This window comes from Solanum pennellii, chromosome 9, assembly GCF_001406875.1.
Source record: "Solanum pennellii chromosome 9, SPENNV200".
Classification (NCBI taxonomy): domain Eukaryota; kingdom Viridiplantae; phylum Streptophyta; class Magnoliopsida; order Solanales; family Solanaceae; genus Solanum; species Solanum pennellii.
This window is the reverse complement of record NC_028645.1, coordinates 63,849,021-63,856,716: the sequence shown is the minus strand read 5'-3', so window position 1 is coordinate 63,856,716 and position 7,696 is coordinate 63,849,021. Positions and strand designations below refer to the sequence as shown.

The 7,696-nt window shown below is 32.4% G+C and overlaps 1 long non-coding RNA gene across 1 annotated transcript; it reads left to right on the top strand.

Annotated features, from left to right (window-relative positions):
* Positions 1–2,021: 2,021 nt before the first annotated feature.
* LOC107030896 lies at positions 2,022–4,731 on the top strand. The gene is made up of 2 exons (XR_001458165.2): positions 2,022–2,136; positions 4,299–4,731. It is a non-coding gene; the product is annotated as an uncharacterized LOC107030896 (long non-coding RNA).
* The last annotated feature ends 2,965 nt before the right edge of the window (positions 4,732–7,696 follow it).

Here is a 7,696-nt window from a genome sequence, read left to right as displayed (position 1 = left end):
CCTCTCATGTCATATACTTATAAATTTGTCACCCTTTATTTGTAATTTGCATCTAAATAATAATATCAATCACAAGTGCAATTCTCCAAAGGCCTAAGTCATAAGAAATTGATCCAGTGAGCAAGCTCTTTAAGAATAAAATTTTCAAAAAATTCAGAGCATGTTATGACAATTCCTTTTGTTCTCTTTAGACTTTTAAACTTCATGGCGTTGCTTTTGTTTTTGAATTGTAAAATTAATTTTTGTAGTATCTAATTTATTTGAGTTCTGTTTTATGTATAATCCCAAAACATCTATGTCATTATCTAATTAATTGAGAAACATATATTTATTATTATTATTATTATTATTATTTTATCATCAGTTAAAATCATTTTAAGCAAGTTCTATAAGTTATTATTTTAACTATGTTAAATTACTGTAATATATATGATATTAACTTTTGTAAATATTTTTAAATTCTCATTATTTGAGATAAAACATTCATCCATCAAGTATATAAATTAGTTTTAAAAAAAACTCTTTCCTAACTATACTAAATTATTCTCTTAATTTTAATGAAATTTAAAGCAAAATGTAAAGTCATAATTTTTTTTATCATCTTGTAAAGAATGAGCTGATTCATTCTAATTTTATCAAGTAGATCATTGTTTTAGTTTGTTAACACCTATAAAACAAATTTATAAGTCGACTCAAAATTAATCTACAGATAGATCAGTACGAAAATTTTTAATATATTGAGACTCATAATTTTAATCTATTTTCTTGAATGATTTTCAAATAAAATAGAAAAAGAATATCATTAAATTAGATATATAATTCGAATATATATGTTTGACATGATGTTAAAATAATGACGGGAACATCTGATATTTTATTATTATTACTTAACATATTTATTTGAAAATGTCAAAATTAATTTTTATATTTGAATTTTTGAGAAAGAATTAAATTTTTGATGCATCCTTAGATTGTAGAAACAGTTTTTTGCCTTTATTAACTTTGTGTCCTCCTCGACCCCTCTCTAATGAAGTATAATTTGAAGTCTAGTCTATCGGGTATAGTACTCATAAGTAGTTTTTTCTCATTGTTCCTTGATTTGATCGAATACGTTGTCTTGCTTTCTCTCACACACATTCTCCATAGTAATAAACTCTGGTACGGACAATGAGCTATCACAGTTTACAGATGTCTAAAACAATGCAAAATCAACATTACTTTATGGCAACTTTTCAAAATGTTTAATCTCTTTTTTTGTTTTGAAATAGAAAGCAACTCTTTGAAATGTACAAAACAAAGAAATATTCTGGCCATGGACAACATTTTCAATAACCTATGTGATTTATGTGTTCATGGTGCGAACTCTTCGAAGTACCAACACTGGTAGAAAAGTGATACATTCTGTTATTCATGAAACATATGATGGTGGATAGTGTAATGAGCCAATGACACATACGCTTGGGTTTGATTTTGCAAGAGTACTAAGGAAGTAACAGGTAAGTGTGATATATATGATTGTATGTAGGGGTGTAAAAAGAATATCAAAGATTGACTGAACCAATCGAAAAGAATCGTATCGAATCGATTTATTTAATAAATATTTAATAAAATTATGGATTATTGTTTAAGTGTATACCGTGCCAAACAAGTAGGGTGACTTTTTCATTTTGTAAAAGAAAATCTAAAAATTTATAAATCGAGCAATCTTACATGTGTCAATATATTTATATATAAATATAAACAGTTATATTTTATTTTTTTTCTAACATTTTTCAAATAAAAATACAACTTAAGTCCTAGATCTCTGGTGACAATTCAGATTAAACACAAAAAAATGACATCATAATTTACGTTATTGGGCCTGTGCATAGCACGGCCAATACTCATCTAGTTTTTTTTATTTATAATACAAATGTGAAGATAGGACAACCAAGGTTATATTGGTCATTTCACGCTAATAAAAATGTTCCACATAGTTCTCGAAGCAACTAACCATTTCTGCACTTTCTTTCACCGACAAATACAAGAACAACTCAAAGTCTCTCTATTTTTTTTTCTTCCAAACCTGATTTCTTGGCACTTTCCAGTTCAATTTTACAGTTGTATTGTCTTCTCAACAATATCTTTCGAAATCAGGTAAACTATGCTCTCATTTTTTGCGAGCGAAACAAAACAGAGAACTCCTTCAATTCTTAAAATTCTTTTGAAATTTTAAAATATGTCTGTTCAAATTTTGTTCATATCCAATTTGATTGTTTTTTTTTTCTGTTTTCCAGCCACAAAAAAATCATTTTTCATTTCCATCTCATGTCATGTTTTTTCTATTTTCATCATTTGGACTTATTTGTGGAGGTATATTGTGTTAATTTTGTGTTAATACTTGAGTTCTTGAACTAATCTAGCAAGTTCATTGAGAGTTATACTATGCCTATTGCTAATCTCTAACTAATTTGATTCATGATTGGAGTGAAGGTTTGAAGGACAAATGTTTTATTTCTATATGCATGTCTAATTGTCCTCTCCTCTGATTCTCTGGCCTTCGGTCCTCTCTACAATTTTACTTTTTTAATTATCCTACTCTATAAACAGCGCTGACCATGTCTTGATACAATACCCATCTCTAAGAAAGAAACGCTTCTTGAACTAACAAGTACTTATAACTTCTTAATGAGATGCTCAAAACCAAGTCTGGGTTACCATTCCTAAAGACCATAATGGCCAGAAGCAAGCCCTTGAGAAGGATTTTGAGTATGAGTACAGTGGGTTTGAGCCGCTATTCTAGGAGCCAATGACGGATCAAAAATTCTGTTTCGCAATTTCATAATCCAAAATTGGTCCTAGTTACTCTTCTGGGCAATTCACTGTCGATTCAATTTCTCTGCTATTTCTTTGAACTTCCATAAAAACATTTCAAGAGTTTTAGTTTTATCTTGTGCATTAGTTGACTAATGCTGCTTGTTGTGCTGGTTAGAAAAACTTGGATGTATTTGGATGAAAAAGATTAAGTTTGTTTCAGATATTGTAATTCTTGGGTCCACTCAAAGATGCTGTGACAAGCATATGCCCTACTATTTCTGGTCAGCCTTCCCAATGTATCTCTCCCATTTTCTCTTAAATGTTATAATCAAGATACTAAAAGGGTAGAACAATATGTTACTAACAAAAGTTCAACATTGTTGCTTAGAGCTTAGAAGTATAAAGCTATTCATAATGAAAAGATCAACAGAAGTGGATACATTCGAAAAATAAGAGCTTCCAACTATTTGAAAGTTATAGACAATGACAACAACATACTCAATATAGTCCCACAAAATGATGTTTGCACTTTGTGGAGGGTAGAGTGTATGCAAAACCTTAGCTATGCTTTAGAGGTAGAGAGAGTGTTGTATTATTGATTACAATTAATGATATGAAAGTTGATCTTGCTTTGTCCTACTTACAGGAAGGAGTATTCAATAGCAAATATACTTCCATACTTTTTTTCAAACTGTTAACTTTATATGCTTCTCTATTGGTTCTTCAATATCCTCATTTATGTTGTGTTAAACTACAGTTGAGACACTTAAAGGAGCAAATTTTCTCCTTACTCTACAAATTCATGTGTCACCATAGGCTTCTTATACGGCCTCATATGTGACGAGACTCAGTACTGAGGTGCACATTATTCTCTCGCTCCTCTTTGGGTAAACAACTGAAGATAATCTTCACTATGAAGCTTATTTGGTTCATGTTCTCTTTTTTTATTTCAATGATTTGAAGTAAATTGAATTATTTTTACCATAGTTGTGTAAAAAATACTTGATTAATTTTTAGACGGAATCATATTCCTGGGCAACTGCACTTTCTTAAAGCATTTAAATGTATAAAGGTGAAACAAAAGGTGACTGCATGTGCTTTGTGTTAAAGAGATAAAATGTTGCTGCATTATAGTTTTATGAACTAATAAATTATATTGATTAAAATTTGTTGGTTAAGAGATTATTGCACCTAGCTATGTAACTTATTATTCCAGCACGGTACTGCACTCTTTTATGTATAATTACATAGGATTTGTTGTATTAATAAAGTTATTTGTTATGTTTATCTTCAAGAACTCTTGGGTTACAATTACAAGCACCATAAATCTAAAAAGGTAAGTGAAGCTATATTACTTAAGCCAATCAAGGCATAAACTATTAATTTCTAAGTAATTGATATAAACTAATATTTATAAGTTACATTATCATGAATGAAGTGAATTGGAAATTGTTAATTGATGTCAATTCATTTGACTGTTTTGGGTTTGCCGGTGCTTGCAGGATGTCCTAGAGTTTGTCTCAATGTACTCTCAATTAGACATAGATCAAGATCAAATGAAGATAGACAACGCAACATGAGGACAGAACCAAGAACATAAAAAAGATAACAAGGAACAACTGCCAAATTCATTCCAAACAGCAGTAGCCTTGGTTATTTCATTTTCATTTGGTATCATTGTGTCAATTTTTACTGCTGCATTTATAGCAAATTATAAGGTGAGATTGGCTGTGAATGTGGCTGCAATGAGCTTGTCAGTTGTCATTGTTAGCATTTGGAGGAATTGGTACTTATTAAGCACAAGTCCTATGGTGAAATCTTGTCCAAGAGTTTTAATTGGAGGCAAGATGGCTATGGTCATTACCTTTTGCCTTACCAAGCTGATTGACTCTACTACAAGTATTTCTTTCTATTTTTAATCTACGGTATTTTTTTAAATAATAATTTAAGGCGTGAATGCTTATTTCAAATGTGAAAAAAAGAAGTGATTCTAAGTTGCATTTAAAGGAAGCTAATGCTCTATATGGTGAATGATTAGGAGCGAATAAAGACAAATTTTTATCATGGGTCTCCTTGAGTACTTCCTATTCAAAATGTGAGGATTTCACTCCATCATGCAATTTGTTTGATTTTACTCACAATAAATATTCTTCTTTAGTAAGGAACACATAGTGTTAAGCCATTATGTCAACCAAGGTCCTCAAGCAAAAAGAAGATAATTTGCCCACATAGCAAGTAAACCAACTAAGTTCTTGGTTTACTTACTGTGAAATCTACGTCTTTGAGTTTTTACCCCCTTTTTATGTCCCAAATTTATCTCTCTTTCTAATATTTTTTATGATCATCTTTACTGTTAGATAAAGCCTAATGTTGTTTCATTATTTATTTGCTATCTTCAGCTCATGCTTAATTGATTTTGGTTTATTTGGACTTTGTTCTTTCGGCTGCATTCTTCATTTGGTCAAGTTATATTCAATTAATATGTGTTTTTGAATGTTAATGGGCATTGAGTTCTTAAAGTTATATTTTTCATGCTTACGAAGAGAAAAAAGCATCAAATCAATTAATAGAAGGAAAAATTTGAACACCAATACATTATTGGTCCTAATCGAGAATGAAAAAGGCGAGAGAAGGAGAAATCAAAGAAGGAACATCAAATAACTATGCCAAAGTAATGCAAACTTATTAGCTGAACATTAATTAGGTATTAACCAATATCAAACATTTATTTGTTGGTTCTCATATAGCTTTTAATTGGGTTCAGTTACTCCATGATTCTATTCTAATAGGGATGTACTATGTCATTTGTGTGCATATAACAGAGCATGTATATGCATGTGCCTGTGTTTTTCCATTGTACAAAAGAAGACGTGTCTATGTTTTTGTGCTTAATTCACTGGTTGTGCTGCATCAAACAATGTTCCTTCATTCTGATTTTCTTGTGGTACTTTACTCGGCCACTTTACTTGCAGGACATTAAGAGTCATGCCCTTGAGGTTGCAGCCATCGAAACCCACACAAATATTGTGTAATGACCTTCTTGGTCATTTCTGTGTTTTGTCTTTTGTGCATCGTTTAGAGCGTTTCTATAGTGATTCCAAGTCATTTATGACTTGCTGGAACTGACAATTCGGTCACCAGGTCGTTCGTTTGGTTATTGTGCGAGTTTTAGTGTTTTTGGAGCTTACGAACCTTGAACAATCATTTTTTATCAAAAGTTCAAGAAGATGACATCGGAATCCAATTCTGACGATTCAATCAGCTCCGGAAGGGTCATTTTAGGCTAGTAGCATTGTCGACATGTCCCTAGGTTTTCAGGGTGAGTTGGTGCGATTAGGCGTTTTAACTTTAAGTTTAATGCTAAGTTTGACTTTAGTCAACATTTTGAGTAAACGCGCTCGGATGAAAATCCTGTCAGCGCAGCTAGATCCGGAATGTCGATTTTGGTCTATTTTGACCCTTTTTTGTGTCCTGAGGTTTCTGATATTTTTCCGAGCCCTTTTGTGCTTTTTGACTTAAAATGGCTGACGGAAGTGGGACCCACATTTTACTGCGCCATTGAGTTTAGAATGGCGATTTTTGTGGGGTAGCATATCTGTTTTATTGTTATCAGGTTTCGAACGGATTCCGAGCACCCCGTCGGAGACTCTGAAGGAATTAGCCAAAGCTAAAATCTGGTGCAGCCCTTTTAGCGACAAGAATTGGGGTTTTAACGACCAAATTTTTGGATTTATTAGCGACCAACTTCTTCCTTTATAAAAACTCAACTAAACTTCATCCCTCTTCTTTAAAGTGCGATATCTTGAGATATAGAGCTCCAAATTGGGCGATTCAAAAGGCTAAGTTGTGAGATTTTTCGAGGGAAACGCATTGGTGAGCTTGAAATCTGATTTGGGGTCCCCTTTTGAGGTAAATTTTGTAAAATACCTGCTGTCACAACCCTTTTTTTGAGCTTGATTTTGGAAGTTTTCAAATTTGTTTTTTCTCAGCCATTTTAGGTTCGATTTCAGTGATTCTTGAGGCTATATTGAGTGGTTTTTCGAGGAGAATGTGTTGGCGTGGTTGGAATTCATAGTTGAAGTTTTGTTTAAGGGTAAAATTGTGTTTTAGCTGCTGTTATAGCTTATTTTCCAGCTCAACTTTTGTAAGATTTTAAAAGATGATTTTGTGGCCATTTTAGGTCCGAATCTAGTGATTCAAGAGCCTAGATTGTAGGGATTTTCACGAGGATCGTCGTGGTATGATCAATTTTAGCAGTTGGACCTTCGTTTATGGTAAATTCTTATAAATAGCTGCTGTCATTGTTGCTGAATTTTAGCGTAGTATTAGGGTTTTTGTTCGTATGTTCGTGTTGGGACCGCTTTGAGTCCTGAATTGTGTTCCATTTTGGAATACAAGTTCCGATAGATGTTTAGGACCTTTGGGGTTAATTCTGGAATTTTCAACGCGAATCCCATTTTTTCCGTTTTGACTGTGAAATTGGTCCATCTCCATTTCTTGCGATTTTAGTGTCTTAACGACCGTAAAAATGTCTGAATCTATTTTTGATAGTGTATCAACGTTTCGAGACCATTCGAAAAGGGAAAGCTCCGGAGAAGTAATTTTTGAAGCGTGCATGATCCACGTACAGGTAGGCTACAATTTTTCTTTTCTTAGATTGAACTTGAACATGTGAATGCATGTTGATTAGTTGGAATTTGGGTTGGGTAGTTATTGAATTATACATAGGTGTTCGAAATTATATTTTTGGCCTATTTCTGAGAATTATCGGGTAACTGTGAAACATGCTTATTGTTATTAATTGACCTTCTTTGCTAGATGGAGTACTTGTATGCTTGAATACTGGTTAGCGGAAGAATGTTGGGCCTTAGTTTAGGATTGACTAAGGCTTGCCTTAGAA